General features: G+C 38.5%; 1 protein-coding gene across 1 annotated transcript in view; it reads right to left on the reverse strand.

Annotated features, from left to right (window-relative positions):
- The window catches only part of LOC140241927 (uncharacterized), a 35352-nt gene extending 12699 nt beyond the window's left edge, over window positions 1–22653 (reverse strand). The window contains exons 1-2 of the mRNA XM_072321674.1: window positions 22279–22653; window positions 547–761 (exon numbers count right to left, since the gene is read on the reverse strand). The gene's annotated coding sequence lies outside the window, so the exon portion shown is untranslated. The remainder of the gene's footprint in view (window positions 1–546; window positions 762–22278) is intronic.
- Window positions 22654–23399: the final 746 nt, after the last annotated feature.

The raw sequence follows: 23399 nt of genomic DNA on the forward strand, positions 1-23399 counted from the left end.
TGGTACATGTACATCCCAGCATGAAACAAAACAAAACGCTTACCTAAATGATAACTAATGAATTCAGGACATGCCTAACCATTCACATACAACACAATCTGGATATTGTTGAAATTAACTTGCAAAATTTAACATCACTGAAAAGAGGGAGGATTCTACAAGGATATTTTAAGGTATCTGTTATGGACAATGTTAGCAGTAACAGAGCCCAAATATTTTGACATGCATTTGTATCAAATCCATAACCTTTGAGAAACTTTTAATTGTTTGTAACACCATCTGTTGAAATCACTGGATGTCACATAGTCTATCTCTTTTGTTTATCATTCTTGCCTGTCAATCTAGCTTTTGAAATCAGTGATAACTATAGCTACACATTAATTGTGTCTTTCATGCAATGACAATCTTTTTCACTCTTGCAAGGTGCCGTGTTCAAAACATAATAAATTGACGGTGATCTATTCCTTTTTTTCTCCTTAAATGTACCATACTCTCCATGACATACCCATTACACACAGTCCCTAGCTTCAGGTCTTCCTAACTTACCTCTCTCCTCTTCCTCACTTGTGTAGGGCTCAAGTAGCACCTCACATTGGAAGAATCTTGGTCGGCCTTCTCTCTCGCAAACACTCAGCTTTTCAATGAACTTGTGCTTTGTTTTGTTTTTTCAAAAGCGGTCCCTTCCGCCAGCAACCAGTGTCGAGTCAGCTGTCGTATATATCCTTTATTATAAATTGGTGCTCGATATCCTCTATGACCTCCTGTGAATATAAGATAAAATGAGAGTCGGTCATTTAGCAAGAATGTCAAAGTTTATCTCATCAAACTTGTTGGATTATATTCCACAATAAACAACAGGTATAAGTTTATCTCCAAAGTGTATAAACAACATATACTCTGAAAAAGTAATGTCAGACAGTGTTCACGAATGCCTGTATGTCTCTCTCTCCCTCTCTCTCTCTATCCCCTTAAAGAGAGAGAGAGTGAGAAGAAGAGCAAAAATAAAATAATGTCTGTACATCCATTGGAAATTATAAAAATAAGTTGACATGAATTTAACTCTACTCATACCATCAGCAGTTTGTGCAGGTATAATGTCTATGGCTTCTTGAGGTGTGTGGTCCTGTACGGATTAACACAAGGCTCAACAGAATATTTCAAAGCCATGGACGGCAGGAGGACCTCGTTCCAACGAGGACTTAGAAACCATGACAATATAATTGTTATATGGTTTTTCACTACGTCAGCATACAAAAAGATGCAATATCACCTTGTTAAAAGAAAGTGTTGTTAGAAAAGAGTTTTGACTGAATACCTTCAGTTCTACCAACACAGAGAATGATTTTGTGCATCATCTGTTTTATCAAATGGGCATCAAATAAAGCATTGACCACTTCAAGAATTCACAATGCCTGTGGCACCCGCTGGCTTGGAGGGATCAAAATCATGAAAATCAGCTGATATATGTTATCAACTTGGTCAGCAGAGTCACACCACCGGTGCGCATTTGGCTCTCAGCCTATCAGATTGCAGGGATTTCTTTACCCTTTCTATGGTCTCAGATGTGCAGAGAGTGTTGACAATATTCCCAAAGATACTGGGGTATAGCACAAAGAGTTAAAACAGCTAGAAATGATGCAGCTCTTGATGACAATAATTATGGGGCACAAATGAAAGACTACTTGACAGCACTCATAAAAAATGTAAAGATGACCTAAAGAGAAATATAATACTCCAAAAGAGCAATATAAACATGGCACGAAAATACACTACGGAAGACACATTGTATTTCTCCCATTGATCAATATTGGTCTCATGGCAAGGGCTGTATACATAAAGCAGGCAAGCAACTTTTCATTTCACTTGACCAACAGGAAGTTCTACTTGCCCCCTGCAGGGAGGTGAGTAGATTTTGGACACTGTACAATGCAACAAATTATGGGATAAATCATTCATCGCTGGGTTGAATATGTTGAATCTTGCATGTTTTTAGATATAATGCTAGATACGTACACAAATGCTATTGGATATACAAATTCATGCAACCAAAATATTTGAAAACAAAATATCTGCAAATCTACTTTTTTCACATTTGTTATGAAACTCCACTGAAAAATATTCTTAGCACATTCAAGGTATCACAGACATTGCCAACTGCTTTGAATCTTCACGCATTGACCACACTTGCTCTTATTTCCTTTTATTACTCTTTATCACTATTGAAATTTGTGATTTTAATATGCAGTCAATACAGATGCGCTTTGTGACAGCTCACATGATCTATAAAGTCATTAGTATTTATAGTGAAAAGCTGCATGTGCAGAATTGCACTTTGCCTCTAATTCACCATCACATTGTATGTACATTACAAGACACATTTCCTACAGATCATCACCTACTAATTCTTAGAAATCACTGGTTAAACATGTCACTGCCAGCATGCCCAGGGACAAACATGTTATCATGAGTTGGCCACTACTTGTAAAAATACGGTCAGAAACATTTACATACAATCCATTCCAATGCATTGAGCACTAGAACATTGTTGACACAGACCTCAATGGCCTGTAAATGCTGTGTAGTCATCACTGCCCTGGTTTTTATGCCCAGTTATTGACATGGCAACAGGGCAATGAAAATGGCCTAGCAACAGGGGGAGGGAATACCCAGTGAGTCATTTGCATAATTGGTTGGCAGAGAGCCAATGGCATATAGCCTCTTCTACTCTTTCCCCATTCTCCACTCCATCCATTCTTTGTTCCTTTCTCTTCTCTTCCAGCCTCATGTCATAGCTCCAAGATATTACAGAGGTTCCATCTGCTCTCACACTTTCCTTTCTCTCCTTTTTACTATCCTCTATCTCTCTCGCTCGATCTCTCTCCATGACTATTTTTTCATTTTTTTGGACAAAATACAAGCCCTATCTTTGCCTCATGAGTCACACAGCATACACACACTCTTTCCTTCTCTCACAGTCACTTCCCCTCCCCTTTCCTAACCTCTACAGGTCTAGAATATAAATAAAGAGGCCTGGGTTAAAGATAAATCAGGCCAAATTATGATTGTCACAAGAGTGAGTACAGGGAAGACTAGCTCGGGCAAAGGGTATTTATCGAAAGAAAGATGAAAAGTCTGCTGGGGGAAGAGGCCCACTGAAGTGTAAGACATTTCCTGACAGATCTATGCTTTGCATTATTATTTCAGTGACCATGAAGGGGAAAAAAACAACTCCTTTGCCGGTTTTGTTTGGTTTACTACCTTACCATCACAACTAAACTGGGTCAATGTCTAAAAAGTGTTTCAAATTACATGTAACAAGAGAAATGTAGCCTCATGTTCAGTATCGTATAAACAGTATATCTTATGATGTACAATCATGTGAATGTGCTTCCACAATACTTACATGCACATATAATGTATACAGGACAATATCTAATATTGACAATGAAAGAGAGAGAGAGAGAGAGACTGATGAATTCAAAGATATTCTAGGTATATATGATTCATATATTTACACAATTACAAACAAATATGCTTTGCAAGATGTCATACCTAATAAAAATATTTCATTTCCTGTTCACTATCAAGAATATAATATGCCTCATCAGTGTTCTTCTTCACCTGCTGTGTTCATAGTTCACCAATAAAAAAAAAAAAGAGTAACTACTAATATGGAGAGCACTACTAGATCCAAAGGCAAACAAATCTATGCTTATATATTTCCATTCTTCTAGACTTACAGTGTATCAAGCAAACTTGCACAATAAGGGATGTTCTTTTTCTGAACATTGAGCTCATTCCTCATTGATCGTCACACTGAGTTCAAAGAACAAAACGTGGGTGGCATTTTCAGTTCTTTCCTTTTTTATCTCATTCTGTTTTTCAACAAAATTATTTTTGTTAAATAATTAAAGTGGAAAGGTATGACTGTTGCAGTTCATTTTCAACAGCATGTGTTTCTCTGCTGCTTTCTACAGCATTGCCTAACCTTATATGTCTCTCTCTCTCTCTCTCTCTTCATCGCACATCAAAGCTAAGAATAGCTGAGGGTCACAATTGTTTCTGGGCAGACAGAAAGTCAGAATATTTCAGGGCACTGTTGATACGAACATATACTGCAGGTTGTAAAAAACACCCTCAAAGATGCTCTAATAATGGAGCTCCATGCTTAGACCCCCCTTGCCCTTGTAGTTCACATTAAAGGGAAATTTTCATATTCTTTTCCTTTTCTTTTTTTTTTCAATCGAAAAATACACATTCCCTGGACTCAAGACTGAGAAATTTTGAGACATATCTTAATCTCCACGAAAGCTTGGTCAGGAGCTCTTCCATAATGTTCTGGATTGATAAATTTTTGGTGAAATTCTTTGCAAATTATCATAGTACATGTATCATGGTACTACAATGTATGTTACGACATCAAAAAATGTAAGGTTATATCTGAGAAAGACAGCATGTGGAATGAATACAACCTTAGAGTTGTGCAACTTTGAAACGAAACACCTGATTTTCATTCAACTTTCACTGATACCCCTTTCATAAACTCATCCTCCTATTATCCGCATAAGAATAATGCGGACAATTCAATAAAAAATGCGTTCACAAACTCTGAAAATAATCCGCATTATTTTTACGAGCGCCCGTCCTGAAAAAGGCGGATAATCGTCATGGTGACTGCACACGTCCCTCCTGCGGGAAAGACAGGTGACGTTTGACCGCACCCCGGCAATTATCCGCATTATTTGGGTTTGCGTTCATAAACTCAAAATCTGGTCCCGACGCTGCTATTATGCGGATAATAGAAGGGTCGAAATAATGCGCATTATTCTATCCCCGCTCCGATTTTACGACCAAATGTTGCGGATATTATCCGCATTATTGAGTTTATGAAAGGGGTATTAGTGATTCATGATTTTTTTTTCATTAACTATAATAACATATTTGGGGAACCACTGGATTTTCCTGTTGTTGTTGTCTCTGTTGTTGTTGTTTGTTTGGTTGGTTGGTTGTTTTTTGTTTTTTGTTGGTTTTTTTTTCGTAGTTGTTGTTGTTGTTGTTGTTGTTGTTTGTTTGTTTTTTTTTTTGTGTTTTTTTTTTGGGGGGGGGGGGTTAAAAGTGGCATTTTGAGACAGTTTTCCTGAACTGAAGTGTTGATCTACCTGCTGCTAAAGAAGTGCAGCTGTGCAGGTAACTTGTCTAAATCAAACTGAACTACTGGAGCAGGCTGGCATAACCTTTATTCATTGCTTGTTATCCACAATGTAATTTGTACATGTATACATGATGTAAAACTCCAGTCCATGATTTCATCAGTACAAACTCCAGTGAATCAGAGCGAATGGAAATGATATGTCTATGTACATAATAAGTTTAAAATTATGTTTCTATGTTACATATATATAGGCCTATGTATTATATAGAATGTGTTTTCTCATGTGCAGTATGTAGGAAACAGCCCAAGACTAATTTTCATTCATCACCAGAGATGACAGGCAAGACTACAAACATTTCAACCATCACGGGGTGTTTACAGGATCATGGGCCCATCACAACCAATTCTAAATGTTTTGTCCTCTAGCTCTGTTGATTGACACAGGTGAAAACAAAATCATGTACCCATTGTTTTGGTTACATTTCCTCGCCTGGAAAAGCAGAGAGAGAAAGGAAAGGCACACAGGAGTGGTAGGTCGCTGGAAGCCTGCAGATGTCAACAAAACATGACACTGTCCAGCTGAGATGAGGGCAACAAACTTATCCAGTGAAACCCCGCCCCTCACTCTACCCCCCCCCCCTCCACACACACACACACACACACACACACACACACACACAGAGCCATGATGCAGAAGAGCTTGCACAAGGTACACAGGATCATAATAACCACACAGATGATATTTATACGCAAGCATCTGGTACATACACACACACACACACACACACACACACACACACACACACACACACGTGAGAAGAGATTGGATGGTGTTTATCTGTGTGTGTGTGTGTGTGTATTGTGTGTGCTGTGTGTGCTGTGTGTGTGTTGTGTGTGTATGTATGGGAAGCACATTCCCACACACAATGACCTTCTCCTCTAGTGTAGTGCTCACAAAGGGGCATTGAAGCCAAGGCAGACAGCAACCCATTGTCCAATAACAGGCCCAGGCTGGATCCAGCTGACCTGGTGAACTCAATTCTCATGCAAATGTAAGCAAAGTAACTGCGCTCAGCTGGGTGAAGGACTTCGTGGAAAAAAGGGAAACAGGATGATAAGGGAGATATACTTTATAGGGAGAGAGATATAGAAGAAAAATTAACTTGTGGGTTGGTTTACAGAAAGGACAAAACAAGTGAAGTGGTTAGTTCACTGGTGGAAAAGGAAGATAATTTACATGGGAGCTCACATTATTTCAGAATTATGGGGGAAAAGTCCCTCTGAAATTGCCATTATCCACCAATGCACCAAACTTGCTAACCAAAACCAAAGAAAAGCTCCAAAGTCACACCTTTATGGACTGGGTATGATTTCTGAAAGACAAATGAACCACTTGCATCGAACTACATACCATGACCTATAGTTTTAATCAGGATATTGAAACATTCAGCGTGCATAGTGTGTGCGGCAGTGACAAACATACACGTGATTTGTTATCAAACCAACCAATACAAATTACCCCTCATAAACAATAGGGTTTTCTCTGCCTGTGATATTCACTGCGCCCCATTGTTTCATTGGTAAACACACACAAAAATGTCAACAGCCCTTCAGCTATTCTTGTTTCTAAAGATGAAAAGTGCTCAGTATGTCTAACAACAGCAAAACATCTCTGGCATCTGTCCAGACAGGGAGGTGGTCACACCTCCCTGGTCCAGACATGCACGATCAACAAGCATCGTACCTCACCCTTACTTTCACAAAGTATAACATGCATCACAGAACTGACAGTAAAATGTGGTCATGCGAACATCCTACAAAAATGAAATAAATGAATATGGGATGGACGGATGGATAGAAGTGCAAAAATTTCATACATCAAATACCTCTCCCACAGAGCTACCAATATTACCAAGTCTTACGCATTCTGCGTGAGACTCAAGCAGTTCGGGTCTGTCTCACGATCTCACGCTTGGCACCCATTTTTCTCACGCATCTGGTGAAGTCTGCAATTTGGGCCAAAAATACGGAGCACAGCTCAAAGGATTAGAGTGATAGTTGCAATTGAAGGTATATTTCCCTTTTGCCTTTCAAAATTAGTAAAAAAATCATTAATTGTCACTTAAGTATGCACCAGATCGCATCATTAAGAGCTAATAAAAAGCTCCCTACCATATGGGAGGGGACATCCTCCTCGTTCGCGTGCGCATGTGCGCGAGCGCCGAGACGCCGAATCATAAAAATCTCACTCATAAAAGTTTTTTGAACTTGGCATCTCTGCTCCCATACATCCTTTGGGATGGAGGCATTGAAATTGTATAAGACTTTACTGCGTACACTGTGGGCAGCTCATCATCCATGACACAAGACCACATGTTGAAGGCAGCATTTGGTGTTGACAAGCATATGGTGACAATGTAATAGCAAGATGATTGTACATACAGGTACTTCAAACATTCTATCATCTCCGAGGTTCACGGTATCAAACACTACTGAAATATCCATCAGGGAATCAAAAGCTACTCTTGGTGACAAGGCATTCTTGTATGCTGCACCGAAATTATTGAATAATCTCCCTTTGTTTGTAAGGCAAGCAGCTACAATTAATGAGTTTAGGTCAGGTTAAAAAGTCATCTTTTGAAGTAATGCATAATATGTTTAAATTATGTATGTTGTGATTATTACTTTGTAATGCGCAGTAGAGTACACTATTTATTACAGTAGCTGCGCAATATAAATGTCCTTTACTAATTACTATTATTATTATTATTATCTGGTACATCACTTTTTCACTTAACACCTTAAACTTTGTATTCATGTTGATCATTAAAAAAAAAAATCTGAAAGTTCACATCAATATGAACAGGAAGTAGCTGAACATTAAAGGCATTCATACACAGTAGAGTATAAAACCATTCAACTAAGACCTGTTCAAAGTTCAACTTTTCATTGCATTAAAGTCTATACTATTATTACTAAGTAGATTTTAATTGTACACCAACACCAAAATGTCCATGTTCTTGCACAGCAGCAGTAACCACATTTAACAAAAAAACAAAATGCCACTCCCGGAAAAGAAATATCCCCTCTTGCCTGTCCTTTTTCCCCCAAATAATAGAGACACACAATGGCCTCTCTCCCAGCCATGGGAAAGAATAGAATTGTAAAATAACTCCACCCAAGCAACAAAGGCCATCCTCTCTGTTTGTGTTTGGTAGCCTGAAATGACTGGCGATGACATGTCACACAGTGAGTGAGGTTACTGGGAGACATGCTAAATAAACATCTCTTGATGTGATCTCTCCCCATATGTCTTTCTCTTTCGCTCTTTTTCTCTTCCATGTATCTCTTTCTCCTTAAATCACAAATCATGCCAATATTGCTCTGGTCCCGAAGAAAAAAACGAAAGCCTGGGCTGTAAGTTTGTTCATGATTTATGAATGTCAACAGTTTTCATCCAGATTGAGGGCGGGATAAGCTGTGAGTGTCAGCTGAAATAAATCTTTCCCTTTCCAAGAAAACATGGATCCATAGATACTGGTACTGTACATAGTTCTGTCTCACATGGAAATTCATGTTCAGTTCCATAGACCATTTTTAGACCTTTTAACGTTTTCATGTGACTGTAGGAGGCCTTTCTCAAAGTTTCTTGTGAGATAATGTGATATATTGTATACCAGGTAAACAGACCATGGGCACTCGACATCGATATAATATCCTTGGTGTTGCTCGTTATCAAGAAGGTTCGTTCATCCAAAAACGAAACAGTATGTTATTCTGAAACACTCAAATTCTCTCTACCTAAAGGTTTGTAATCCGAAAATGAAAAAGGGTTTGTTTAATCTCAATATATGTAGCATTAATCCAAAGGTTTGTTATTCCAAAGATTTGTTCATCCTAAAATCAAGTAAGGTTTGTAATTCCAAAGGTTCATAAATTCCCTGGTTAAATTGGATTCATTATTGAGAAGGTTCGTTAATCTGAAAATGAACAGACAGTGTGTACTAACAAACCTTCATAATTTACAAACCTTATTTCACATTCCGATTAACGAACCTTTGGTATAACGAACCTTATTTCATTTTCGGATGACAAACCTTATTTCATTTTCGGATTAACAAACCTTTCATTTTCAGATGAACGAACCTTTTGAATAACAAACCCTCAGAATAATGGACCTTTGGAATAATGAACCTTATTTCATTTTTTATTTAGCGGACCTTTTGAATAACCAACCTTTGGAACAACAAATTGTAACCATCCTTCAAACAGTTCATACTATCAAAAGACAAAATCCCTCAAGAACATAGCACAGTCTAGATATAATCATGGACCTGTTGTAGGTCCATCTGTAACACTGCATCCCTCTGTCGACCTCAAAGCAAGTGAAATAACAAACGAATTTGCAGGGGGCACGAAGCTACCATGGTACAGCTGTAGTATCTACACAACAGGATATCATACGAGGGCGAAGACAGGCCCCACATCCCTTCCTACCCCCCCCCCCTTCCCCCTTTTGAAGTCTACAGAGCTTTGTACACCCACATATGATGACATAAATGGTATCCATGGCAGGGGTACCAAATAAAAATCAGCAATTTTGTTGAATTATTTATTTTTTTAAAAAGGTTGTACCCTGGGTTGCCAAAAAGTGGAAATTATTTTTGTGCTGGAGCTAGAGCACGCTAGCAACTGCACTGCACTGCACTGCAATGAAGCACACGCTATTGCCAGCACAGTGTGCCATCGATGCATAGTATAACATGCAGTGGCATGGGAATGACTATGTACACGCACACACAGTGCATGCATTTCTCTGCGGCTGTCCTCGAGTGGACGTGAGGTGGCGCTACACAACGTGGTACCTCGGGGTACTACGGTACCCCAGGGTAATACGTGATTCATCATATTTTCTTTGATTATTCTAGCTCTTTGCCTTTGTACAGGATCCCGTGTAATATTATCATCCCTTGCGCAATGTCTGTACACAGAGTGTGAGACATGGTACCTACGTATCTCCTCACTCAACTTGAGATAAATCAACCTCACTTGTTTTGCTTAAATTGCTATTTTTTTGTGTATAATAATAACACAGGAAAGACTTCACAAAGTTGATTTCACCACACCCCCTAGTTTGGTGAGATGGCTTCATTAGCTCTGTATAGAAATTATATATGACCCACAAAGTACATTGTATTATAGCTGTAATTCTGTGTGGTGCAATTTATACTGCAAACTTTTTGGAACCTCATATTTTCATCTTGAAAGGTACCAGTACTATGAATTTGTGAATACAGGAAAGAAATAATTATTTTGCTTGATAATCAAAGTTAGGTTTTTCCCCATCCAATAACCATACAAGTCATAAGTGATGACTCCAACACATACATAAAATCCTGAGTAACCACAACCATGGGGCCTATCTGTACGAACTGAAAGTATGACCTTCCTATCTACACGCAGTGAAATTGCATTCAATGTTTGCATTGCATGATATGTATAACTAAGTCACGCACAAAGGCCATAACAACGTTGCCCATGCATGTATATGTCTGGTGCCTGAACGTACGCTGTAGTTTGATTATGAACAGATGACTGAGTACACTACAACTGCAGAGGCATTCAATAATAGACAATGATCTCCAGAACCTTAGCAAGATGTAGATCTGGCCAAGCTCAATATCACTGGCCCTACAGAATGACTCATCGGCATCAAATCCCGATCAACTTATCAGGGGTCTTCCTTCCTGGACAAACTAGGTCCTACTTGTAAACAGAGACTATCCATACAAACACACGCAAACATGTACACACATACTGACACACACACACACACACAAACAATACACACAGACATACTCACACACACAAATATAATATGCACTGAGTCACAGATAGCTTCCCTCTGGTCAGACATACAGTTCGCAAGTACTTTAAAGGGTGTGTACAGTTCTGGTCGAGGTGAGGATTTAGCTTTTAACGTTTTGCGAGATATTCAGAAACCACTCTATGAGATGTCAAAGAGCATGCAGTTCTAAGGGGTATCAAAAGTTGAAATGGCTGAGATATCCAAAAACAAGGTGAAACAAAGAGATGATAATAAAGTTGTGGCATGTCGCCTTTTATTATTAGCACTTTTTTTGGCCATCTCAGCCATTTGAAAACCAATTTTTATCAAATAAACGTTGAATCCTTCATAAAATTACATGTTCTTTCATATTTCATAAGAGGCTTTTCATTATCTCATTTAGGAATGAATCCCCACCTCAACCAGTACTGTACAGTCCCTTTAAAACCACAAATGTTCACATGCATTACAATTTCTCAAATTTCACGTGAGCTATGATTTGCGATGTTTTTTATCTACACTATACAATGTATGCATTGAATGACAGTAGCAATTTACGAAAATTTCATGCCGTAAAAAAGCCATCAGCTTCAATTCACAAAAATTTCATGCCATGAAAATATCTTGGTTCACAGTTGCTAAGACAAGCCATCTTTTTTTTTTATGTTAGTTCTATCAACAATGGAAGAAATCCAGGGTTCAGCCAAAACTTCTTGGTGTCTCTATTCATACATACCCTGGTAGTTTACCACAGTGATAGGGCAACACACTACTTGCCACTGAATCAGAACTTCTAAGAAGAATGGGGGAAGAAGTTGGAAGGGAATCTACTAGAGGTTTAGGGGTATGATACTTTAAGTTCTTTGAACAAAGCACTGGAACCAGCAACTTTAACATCAAGATCAAACATTAAATTTTGATAAATTGGCATCTTACATAATGAAACAACTCAGTATATTCAGGGAGGCGAGTCTCACGTCCCTGGTATGATTCTCAATGCATCAATGCATTCAGAATAGAGAGTAGGGTAACAATAATGCATGACATGACATTTGTCCAAATCTTACACATTATCTCTTGTTTGTATGCATGAGTTTGTATGGTGAGGTGTTCAGAGGAGGAAAAATTGTGGTGTTTCCATTCAGGAGTGATAGTCCTGAAAAGGACTGTTCATATTCTGTCTTCATCTACAATGCATTAGCTCTAGCAAACAGCTCAGCAAAAGCTCATAAAACTTGGCTCTCTTCTTCTCAGGACTATCACATTGGAAGACAGAAAACCTATGTACATCCTCAATGACACGTTCACTTCTTCTATACACCATTCCTGTCTTCAAGCATGGTATATCGATGAAAGACGACTACCCACCCTGAAAGGCCTGGCAGAAACACTAACGTCAATGTCAAAGTCCATACAATGAGTCAGCACCTTCCAAGATAGGTACATTCCCAGGCACCTATTAGTCTATCAATTCAGCCCCAACTATGACTTATAAATACAGAATGTTGGAAAAGTGGCCTGAATCCACACCAATCAACTTGTGATATCTTTCAACCCCCTGAAAACGGATTCCTGCAGAGCTTTAAAATGTGCAGTCATTTCATATTAGCTTATCAGTTTTTTTTCAGGATGATGTGTTTCAATAGCAAAACAAAACTAAACAAAAATCTGTAGCCCCAGCTAGCCCACAAGGAATGTTGACACACCTCCAAGAGTCAACATGCACATATGCACACAAAGTTCACTTGCCTGACAGCAAGTTTTTATTGGCACACATGTGGTTTCTACTTTGGACCCAGGGAGGTGGAGATACTGCTAGTGCTATACACCCTGTGTATTATATGGACTGTATCACAAAATTGTCGATCCTGTCAGCAAGTGAACAATATACAGCAGTCTTCACATGCTCAAATTTTTTCATAGATCCGTGTACAAAAAGCTGACAAGATTTATATTTTTCTGCTCTGAAGTGTAAAACACAATGTTATTTCTTGCTATTACAATGATGTCAAAATAACAATCTCTCAGATATACCGGTATTAGGATATGAGACAGGGGTATCATTGCAGTTCAAGAAAAGAAATGGAAATTAGAGTATATTGTCTACAAACTATGATAGAAAGTTGTAACTGTGATGATATCATCAACTCACTTATTTGAATATATTCATATTGACTGTTCCAAGAAAAATGTGTTTGTGAAAATTAGCAAAATTTCAAAATCATAATTTCAGATTACTTCCATAATTTTACATCCAAGTTTGATCAAATGTTCATGGTTGCGCTCAATAAAAATGTTCTTCATCTTTGATGTTATATGACTAAATTTTACTAGTCTGGAATTCCCCTTGAAAGCTGCTATATGCATGGTGGGTGCACAATGCTATGAGAAATATGCCATTTTGACCTCGCAATAGGTTTTGTCAGTTTACATTGAACTGTCAGGATTACCTTGAAATGCAAGTTTAAAAGTCAATGTCACACGTACTAAGTTTGAATATCATTGAGGTAAAAATCACCTAGGTACAGTACTCGAAGCTGTATATTTGTTGAATTAAAGTTGCTCAAAGAAAGAACTAGAAGATTGATTGGTGGAGATACTGTGTACTCCACATGCAGAGGCTAATAAGCTACAGCCATCAGGAAACTGGCAGCCACTGTGCCACGAACTACAGCAGGAGGCAGCCATGTGAACAATAGTGCCAAGGTGGGCTGCACACAGGGTCATCACCCCTATTGAGAGACAATGAACAGGAGAACAGAGAAAAAAAAAAGGTACAAGGATATAGAGCACCCCCAGGAGGTCAACTCAAAACAAAAACATTGGCACTGTGCCAAACCACCCATACTGTACAATGCATTACACCCACAAGCATACCATAGCCATGGAGCTCCATAAAATCATCTGACAAACCCCCTATTCAGACGCAAGCCAGTTTATACCAAAACTCGATGCACAGGGCATTCAGACGCAAAAAATGTATACTAGAACGGTATAGCTATACGATGAATTTATACGTCTGAACGCTGACTAACGAAACGACGTATAACGAAACGACGTATAGCGAAACGACGGTCAGAGCATCGTTTCGAACTAGAACTCGATAACGGATCAGCATTCCATCGTGTGCATTGTGTGTCTGAACGTATGGCGACCATAGAACGGTATAACTGGGCGGGGCTTAATGGGAGCGAGCACGAAAGGTGACCTTGTACCTGTCACTCATGACCATAACAACATGCGCAGTGAGAAACTGCACATCTATACGACGTTTTTCCGGAATGGTCGAAATTAGCGTCTGAACGGTCTATCGGCTATACGATGATTCTTTATACGTCGTTTCTTTATCGAGTTTTGGTATAAACTGGCTTGCGTCTGAAAAGGGGGGCAGAAACGACGTATAAAGAATCATCGTATAGCCGATAGACCGTTCAGACGCTAATTTCGACCATTCCGGAAAAATGTCGTACAGATGTGCAGTTTCTCACTGCGCATGTTGTTATGGTACAAGGTCACCTTTCGTGCTCGCTCCCATTAAGCCCCGCCCAGTTATACCGTTCTGTGGTCGCCATACGTTCAGACACACAATGCACACGATGGAATGCTGATTCATTATCAAGTTCTAGTTCGAAACGATGCTCTGACCGTCGTTTCGCTATACATCGTTTCGTTATACGTTGTTTCTTTAGTCAGCATTCAGACGTATAAATTCATTGTATAGCTATACCGTTTTGGTATAGCTATACTGTTCTAGTACAAATTTTCTGCGTCTGAATGCCCTGAAAGTTTGTCAAGAAAAACTAGGAATGTAATTTGGCCTTTGCTGTTATCATGTTATTGTTTGCTGTCAGCATGCCACCATACATGACGTAGAAATAAGTGGTACATTTTGTATGCTGGTATCAAGGACTTCTATCTAGTACAGGCAAGCATTCTTATGCTACAAGTCTTCCATTTAAAAAAAAAAAATGACTGACCTCAGTTTAGGAAAACTATAGCAACAATAAATGAGGAGGTACAATCAATCAATGTCTTTTCATCAAACAAAGAACACAAGTCAAAGAACACAGAGACAGATAAGACCAAAAGCTTAACCGACACATTCTGACATTACTGTAAAACATGATACTTTCGCGGCAAGAAATTTTGCAAATTTATGGGAGCTGACGGCCTTATTTTGCAGCATGAAATTTTTGCGAGTTGCCTCTAACATTCAATGCATTTAGTGTAGACAAGATATTTACAAAGCGTGCATTATAATTTCGCAAATCTCGGCTCTCGCGAAATTAAAATGCATGCGAACATTCCTGGTTTTTTGGGGAAAAAGAAATCTAATCTGCACTACAATGAATGATGATCAGATTCCAATGAACTATAGCACTATACAAATGACTTGGTCTCCCCCCCCCCCCACTTTTTCCATGTAAAATGTCCAAGCAATGCAAATGCTGAGTAAATGTACTGTCTGTATATATTCACTACTCATCACATGTACAAATTTTGTATACTATGGATCATACAAAATTTATGTATTGCCACCATTGAAAAAAAAACAAAAAACAACCTTCTAAGAAGCGATTTCTCAGAAAAATTGTTTCACACAACAATAATATTACAACTTCCAAGTGACATCTGCTCAGGATATTGAAATGGTGAACGCAGACTTTTTTTTTTCATGTAATATTCATTTGAGTGATCCTAAGCAGACACTTCTCAGTGTTTGACAACAATGACACAGCAGGAATTCCCAATAGCTACTGATCACAAGAACAAAAAAAAAAAAGAAAAAAAAAAAGAATGTGTCCAATCAATTCTAAAACAAACTGCGCACAGATTTTTCTTCAAGAGTTCTGAAGTTCATACACTCCCAAACATCCTCCACTATATGAATCTGCAACAATATTTTCTATTTTCTCTGTTATTTTTTACAGGTATATGGTGTATAAAAAAAAAAAATGACAGAAATATTTGACACTGAGAATTCAATGTGATATGCTACAACAGCTACAGCCTTGTATCGGTTATGCACTGGCGCAGAAGCGTACAAAAAAAAAAAGAAAAAAAAAAGCCCTGACTAATTATCTTGAAAAGGAAATACAAAAATAGCCCTGCAAAAGTTGACTGAGTCAGACCCCAAATTAAAAGGCCTGTTCAGGATTGATGGTAATGGGTAAGTCTTGCAGTGTTACAACAAGGCATGGCAGATCACCAGGCCACAGTCTACTGGTACTAGCGGGTAAAGGTAGGCATGCATGGAAAAACCCTATTTATAAGTGTACCCTCATACCTTGCAAAGTTAATCATGTTTGCTGATCAATGCATCTACTATTAAATCTCATGAAGCGCACACTCATGGCATTTAAAATTCACCCCAACCCTGCACTACAAAACACCGACACACAGACAGACATACAAACACACACACACACACACACACAAAAAAAAAAAAATCACAAAAAATAAGGATTCAGACCAAATCCTTCACAAAATTAGTAATCTCATGCAAGAGTCCTGATTGTGTACGTAAATACCCTTTATCTGCCTGTACACATGACACTAGGCCAGTTTTAATACCATGGCAACGTATGAAATTAATGAGAAATCCTACTCACGAGTATGACTTGGTCTCAAGCCTTTTCCATGTTCTGTACATATGCAGATCACACATCTGGATACTAAGAATCCAGCTTGCATATATATACATCAGTTGTTGCTATGTCAGGCAAGCTCTCTGGTTGCAAGAAACAGCATTGTTTTGATATTTCAAGCTACAGATAAAATTTGAGTACTGAATAATGGACTGATCTGTTGCAGATAGTACACCAATTTTGACATCAAAATAGCAATGAAAATGACATTTTTTAATAAAGATTTCCTTGTACTTATCCTTGACAATGACTGTGCCAACGAACTAGCAGTATTAAAAGCTCAGACTATACAAACACGTCTACCTGTTGTACATGTGGTCGTACAATAGGTTAGCACTCTGTGAAAAAGAGCCAGTAAATTTCTTCATCATAAAATGCATAACATATTGAATCGCAAATTATTAACACTATTTGTTTTCTCCACGTACAAACATGACATGAACCATGTGGTATGATCGAATCAAAGGGCATGGCACAAATAAGTGCATGACCGGTAGCATAGAATTGATTTCACGAAACAATATAGCATATTTCCTTTGCCCACTTGAGAGTCTTCATTGCTACTGAGAAAATATCAAAGAAATGAAAATAGGCTAGAGATCATGTTTACAAACCGCAAGCATACCATCCATGATTTGCCCTATTCAATGCCATGAAATGAAAACAGGGCGGGAGTGTTACACCCTAGTGCTGTTTTCATACAGCTGATTGCTTACGAATTATTTAAACATCATCACCAAGTACAAGTTTTTTTTTGTTTTTTTTTTTCTAAACAGAAGTGGTTGATTCTAAAAGCAGCTGGCTAGATTCCTATCATTCTTTTTTCTTTCACAACACAACAGCATACATACTGTAGATGAGCATTTTCTTATTCTGGGGGATAGACTGATAAAAGGCAATATTGGCTATTTTCCACTTTTTGGTGTTAATGCCCCCAAACTTGTCTTGTATATCAGGACAACCTTTGAGCAAACTTGGCAAACTAGTGGGCACTTTTAAGGGAAATTCTCTTGGTACTCACTCCAGCTATGCCACAAACACTTGCTGAAATCTAATTGACATTGCTCAGTTGACATTTAGATCAGAGGTAAAAGAAAATTGAGAACACTTTTTTTGCTACTGCCTAATTTTATCTGGTCATTGACCTTGTGATTACAGTACTTGGATTTTAGAAGAAGCACCCAAATGTTGCGATTTTAGAAAAATCAAATTTTTTTCCAAGCAAGTGTAAATGGGGTCCTTTCTATGAAGGACATGCATGGCAATTCAAGTGACTGCCCAGTCATACAGGCATGTTTGGACATTGTATGGAATATGTATTGCCCATCATTCATTTGTGACAGAAGGCTGATATCAGCCAACAAACAGAGAGAGAGCAGCTTATCAGAGTTGGCATTCTGCCTTCTCCTAGGCAACTTTGGACCGATCTGGCATGATATCAAGAAATATGTGGTTCTGAGTCCCGTTTGAGAAGAGTCAACCTACCCACCTGGTTTCTCATGGAAGTCATATGCAGTAGAGAGTATGCTTGGCAATTTGTCAAACACATTGTTTGTGCAAGGGCTGCCCTTTCACAGCAGTTCAGAGATAAATCTGTAAACTGCTGAGCTCTGAATTTTACACTAAAGAGTTTGCAGATTAAAAGCCTGAGAATAAGCATCTAATTTTTAAGGGTAGATATCACACACAGCCATATTGACTGCTATTGACAATTTATGATTTTTGAAAAGCATGATGCATTCAATGTGTGTGTGGACACACAAGAAAATGATAATTATCGCGATCATGACTGTGATACAAAAATTCAGTCCCGCTGGATTTTTTAAACTTAAACTGCAATAATTTGCCTTGCACAGTGTGTGTGAACAGTCGCAAATGATCAACATTTTTGTATTGCTACGCAAAAATGTCAATTCTCGCATGTGAATGCGACTTTTCAGTGCAGCACACCATCAAAAACTCAAATTACATTATGTATTTTGAAAACCCATTGAGGACAGGCCAATTTTGCTACAACATGCATTTCCAATAGACACTTGCCCGAGTATACTCGTGACTCGTCCACAACGGGTTAAGCATGCTGTACTGAGCTCCCTCATACAGGGAACTCTCATCATAACTAGATCCATGGCAATTGCCCCATTACATCAGGTTTTCTTAGTACATCAAGGTTCAAAAACACCGAAAATGGATTACGCATTATGTAAATGGGTTTCACCTCTTCATTTCAAAGTTCCACCTAACTACCAAACCAAGTGATTCACTAAATTACAGAAGTCAGGTCTACAAAAGTTGTATATGTAACATGTACATAAAATACATACAGTGCATTATGTGTGAATGCAAGTGTCAAACTAACAAAGCTTTCTAACAAAAACAAAGTTCAGTTTAATAAAGTTGATTTAATATGTAAATACCATTTGACAAAAGGACATAGAGTGATGCCTGCAGCATTATCCATTAAGGAAGAAAAGAGAGAGAGAGAGAGAGCATGAAAATATGTTAGCGTTTTTCCTCTTGACTGGGTCTCTGCTTGCTGTCTGCAACAAATGGGCGCTGCACTATATTATAACAACTGCATTCTTGCAACAGCTGCTTTAATAACCTGTTTGTCATGCATGCATCCCATGGCGTAGCCGTCTGCCGAAGTTTCAAATTCCAAGACAAACAATGGGATCAGGGAATAAAATAGGTCTCGTCAGCTGGGTCTTGTGCACATTACTGACTGTGTCATGTACTGATGTAGTCTTGACACAGCTATATGTATAATAGATGTAAATGCAGGATCAAGCTCGGTACAACCTAGCTACAACTGTACCTTTATTAGCCTCACATCATCATCTATAGGGACATTCACACTGACACAAGTTAGCAGGATCCAAATCTCGAGATTTGCATCATGATCCAAACAACATTGTATCTTACGATTTTTGCCAGTGTGGGCATAAAAACTTCGCTAATAGATAGTACAATCAGCATTGCGATCTAATTCCCACGAATTCTCGTGATTCATTTCAAATTACCACAATTATTTGAGGAAAATGTGTGATAATTTGCACCATGGCAAGTGTCTGAATGCTGGAGCAAATACTCTTGAGAATTTTTAGCCCGTCCTTCAAAACACACATCACAACAGCACACAAACACAAGGGCAAGTGTGAACATTTTAGCAGATTTCAGGTGTGCACAATTTAGTCGACAAATTATGCCATCAGCAATTGGTATGATTTTCTGTCCATCTGAACAGGAACAAAAAACTCAGTATTTTGATCACAATTACCATCCCGCTATTCAGTCTTTGTGAATGACACTCATGTAAATGGATACATGTACGACTCTTCAATTAACTTTCTATGGCCCATCAGTGCATTATTTGTCATAGCGTCGAATGGCAATAATATCCTTGTCTTCCATTGTCAGACACACGTGTGTACACAAAAGCCCTGTAAGACTACAACAAACATGCCTTTCAGTCTGGTAGTGTTACATCAGGTATTACCAGCCCACCATTTGCAAGTTGTCTGTGTGCGATGCCCATGATACAATGTTTTTTGAGATGATAGTTCTGAGAGGAATATCGTGGTCTTCCCTTTGGCCATTTGGTAAAAATACTAAAACACCATGATGAACACATCTGTTGAGAATGAGAAGGGCGTTAAGTGGTCGTGAACACTATGGGTTTAGTGGCAACCTAAAACGCCCTTATCATTCTCAACCGACTAACAATTCTTGACTGTGACATTATGTAATGAAAGTTAACTGAGGTTCACAATTACCGCCATGAGAATAACAAATCCCCTTCCTCTATACACACACATTGAAGTCAACATGAATGCATGTACCTCATGATTTTTAATAAAATAAAAAATCCAAATAAAACTACAAATTCAAATTTCTTTTATGCAGATCTAGATACAAATACTTTTCTGTTTACTCCGACTATGAGCATTTCAACATGACTCCTTGTGTTGCCATGACAATTATACTTTAAGACATTTAATCTAACACCAAATTTCTATAATATCCTTGGCTCTATTTCATATTTATCTCACGCATCTTTTCCAGAGAATCATGCATTCCCTTCAATAAACTAATTGAAATTGCATTCTTGTTAAGAGCAGGCAGCAATCAGCTGTGTGATAAAATTTGCCTTGTCATAGCTGATGACCTTTGCCCTTTTATAGCATTAGCAAAGAGCTGCAGTACATATGACACAATGAAGTCATCATGGAATGGATCTGATTGGGATTTTTTGTAATAATTCAATTACCATTTAAATTCAAAATTGAACATTTAACTTGTTGCATATTGATATCCGCATACAGATCATCAAAAACTTGACAGGAAAAGGTTTATATTCGCATAGTATATAGGGGTTCTACTTGAAGACATATATATCGGAACTCATGCAATGTCTTGCCACATCACATAGTGATCAGCAATGAGAGCTAATACCTACTGTACCTTTCAAAGGATTTAAAATTGTCACTGTGGGGACTACATTGACAAAGATATGTGATGCCATCCCTTGGGTCTGTAATATCATATTATCAAACCAGAAATTTTTGCCTGTATTAAACTTTCATCAATTTCGCGAGGAACTACGAGTCACGAAAGAAGAATGCATTTTATATGAAAGTTTTGTCTAGACAATCCAATGGCAATACATGTAGCCTACATGTACTACACTCATAATTTTTTCTTGGTCGGCAGTTCGCGAAAGTTTCATGCTGCTCAAAAGGCTGTTGTCGACTTGCACAAGTTCTATGCCGTGAATGTTGGGCATTTCAGGTCAAGTTAGCTTAATCTTTTATTGTAGAATTGTCAAGGAGGTTCATTCATTACACGTTGTACTGTACTGTCATGTCACTACTAGCCTGACCAGACGTCGTGCACAGCACAGCGTGTACAGCGACAGCTACCGGGCTGTGTATAGTTATCAAACACTGACTCATAGTTCTGTGTGTCTAAGTACAATGTAAATTACTTCAGAAACTACAAATTGTTCACATGAAGAGGAAACAGCAGCTAGAAATATCACAGTAGCATGTACACGTCACAGGAGTTTTTTGAGATTTTCTTACTTTTACAATTCTCCTCCATATAGGAGAGAATTCTGTGAAGCCAGACGTATGTAGTCTCACTCTTCGGAACATATCCCTGATGCGACAAGATACAGATCAATCTTTCTATCAAAGTAATATGATATGAACATTATCACAAACTTACAAATGTTTTACCAACAATATATTTCCAGTGTTTGACTTTAATCTAATTGTTCTCTTGCCATACTTTACTTGCCATAAATTTACATGTAGACAACATGATACATTCAGTCATTATGAGTAGGCATGTTCTGACTCGAGAAAGGGAGAAGGCTACATTACATGCACTAACAAACAGAACAGAAGTGTCAGCAACGAATGTTAGAAGCCTGCACCTGTCCGGTTTGGCGGGGTTGGCCCCTTTTCGACAGTAGACACGTATTCTGTATTTAGTGTGTGAAATTTACCCTTGCACTTTGAAGAAGAAGAAGAATATGGACGGATTGTTGAGAAAGAAAAGGTTAAAACCCAAGAAAGATACTGCACAACAGTACGCAAAATCATAATCTTAGAGAATCAACTCACCTAACGTTAATACTCAAGCCATTTGACAGGGGAAGTACAGTCATTCATTCTGAACATGACTCGATACTCGAAGAATTCACTGCATGTAATGCCAATGGACATCAAGCGATGGAAAGTTCGTGTGCAGCAGCTCAGCTTTGAACATGGATACAGGCAATCTGCGGTGTGTGATCCAGAACAGCTTGGTCATCAACAAGCAAAACTCGATAAAAACGCACAGTATTTGTCCAATTTATCCGATAAACGTTCCTACTGTTGGAAGGTTGAATTCGAGAAAGGTAAATTTCACTCCACAGAGACAATACGAGCTCGCTTTTTTATGCTAAATTCCAAAATTGAGAGATATCATTCCAGGTGGTTTTCCACAGTGTTCGAGATCTTGGTCGATTTTGTTTTGGAACTGTCAGTTACTGCTCAAGGCTGTACCAGGAAACAGCAGGGGGTAAAAACAGCCAATCATATACTACAAATCGTGGAGGCTCGCCCTTTTAGGTCCGCCTACTTATTCTATGCAAATTTCAGCACCGTTGGGAGAATCTACATCAAAATACAAGAATTTTTCCAAATGATTGCAATAATTCTAGAATATTTCACCATTCGAGGCAATAGATCATCTAGAATATAAATTGTCATATTTCTAAATGCTAATTTACGCCTTTTTTTGGTCTAAGTAAAATGTAAATCATGAATATATTTCACCATCCTTTCAATTCCTAAGACAGCTTCCCGAACCAGATAAAACCAGACCGCTTGCATCATCGTAGTCACATGGTGTGACGTCAATACAATCCGTGGAAAAATCCAGAGGGGAAAAAAATAACATATCGATTCTTGGCAGAGCGCCAATGCAGCCTCAGCTGCTTTTGATACCCCACCCTGAATTCTTGCCAGCTGAGGAGAACGATGTTTAGACACTGAAAAGGCTATCTTGAGGACCCGGATGAGGATATCGGTGTACTTTTGCCACAGGCTTTGTTTTGAAGGAAATGTGGTCTTCACTTGGCGGGGGGGGGGGGGGGGGGCGGGGGCGGGGACGGGGGTGAAGGGGATTGGAACCCCCATCGTCATTTTCATCTTCATCTTATTGGGCCTACAGCTGCTGATAACTGTAACACTGAGTG

The sequence above is a fragment of the Diadema setosum genome, chromosome 18 (genome assembly GCF_964275005.1).
Source record: "Diadema setosum chromosome 18, eeDiaSeto1, whole genome shotgun sequence".
In the NCBI taxonomy this organism is placed as follows: Eukaryota; Metazoa; Echinodermata; class Echinoidea; order Diadematoida; family Diadematidae; genus Diadema; species Diadema setosum.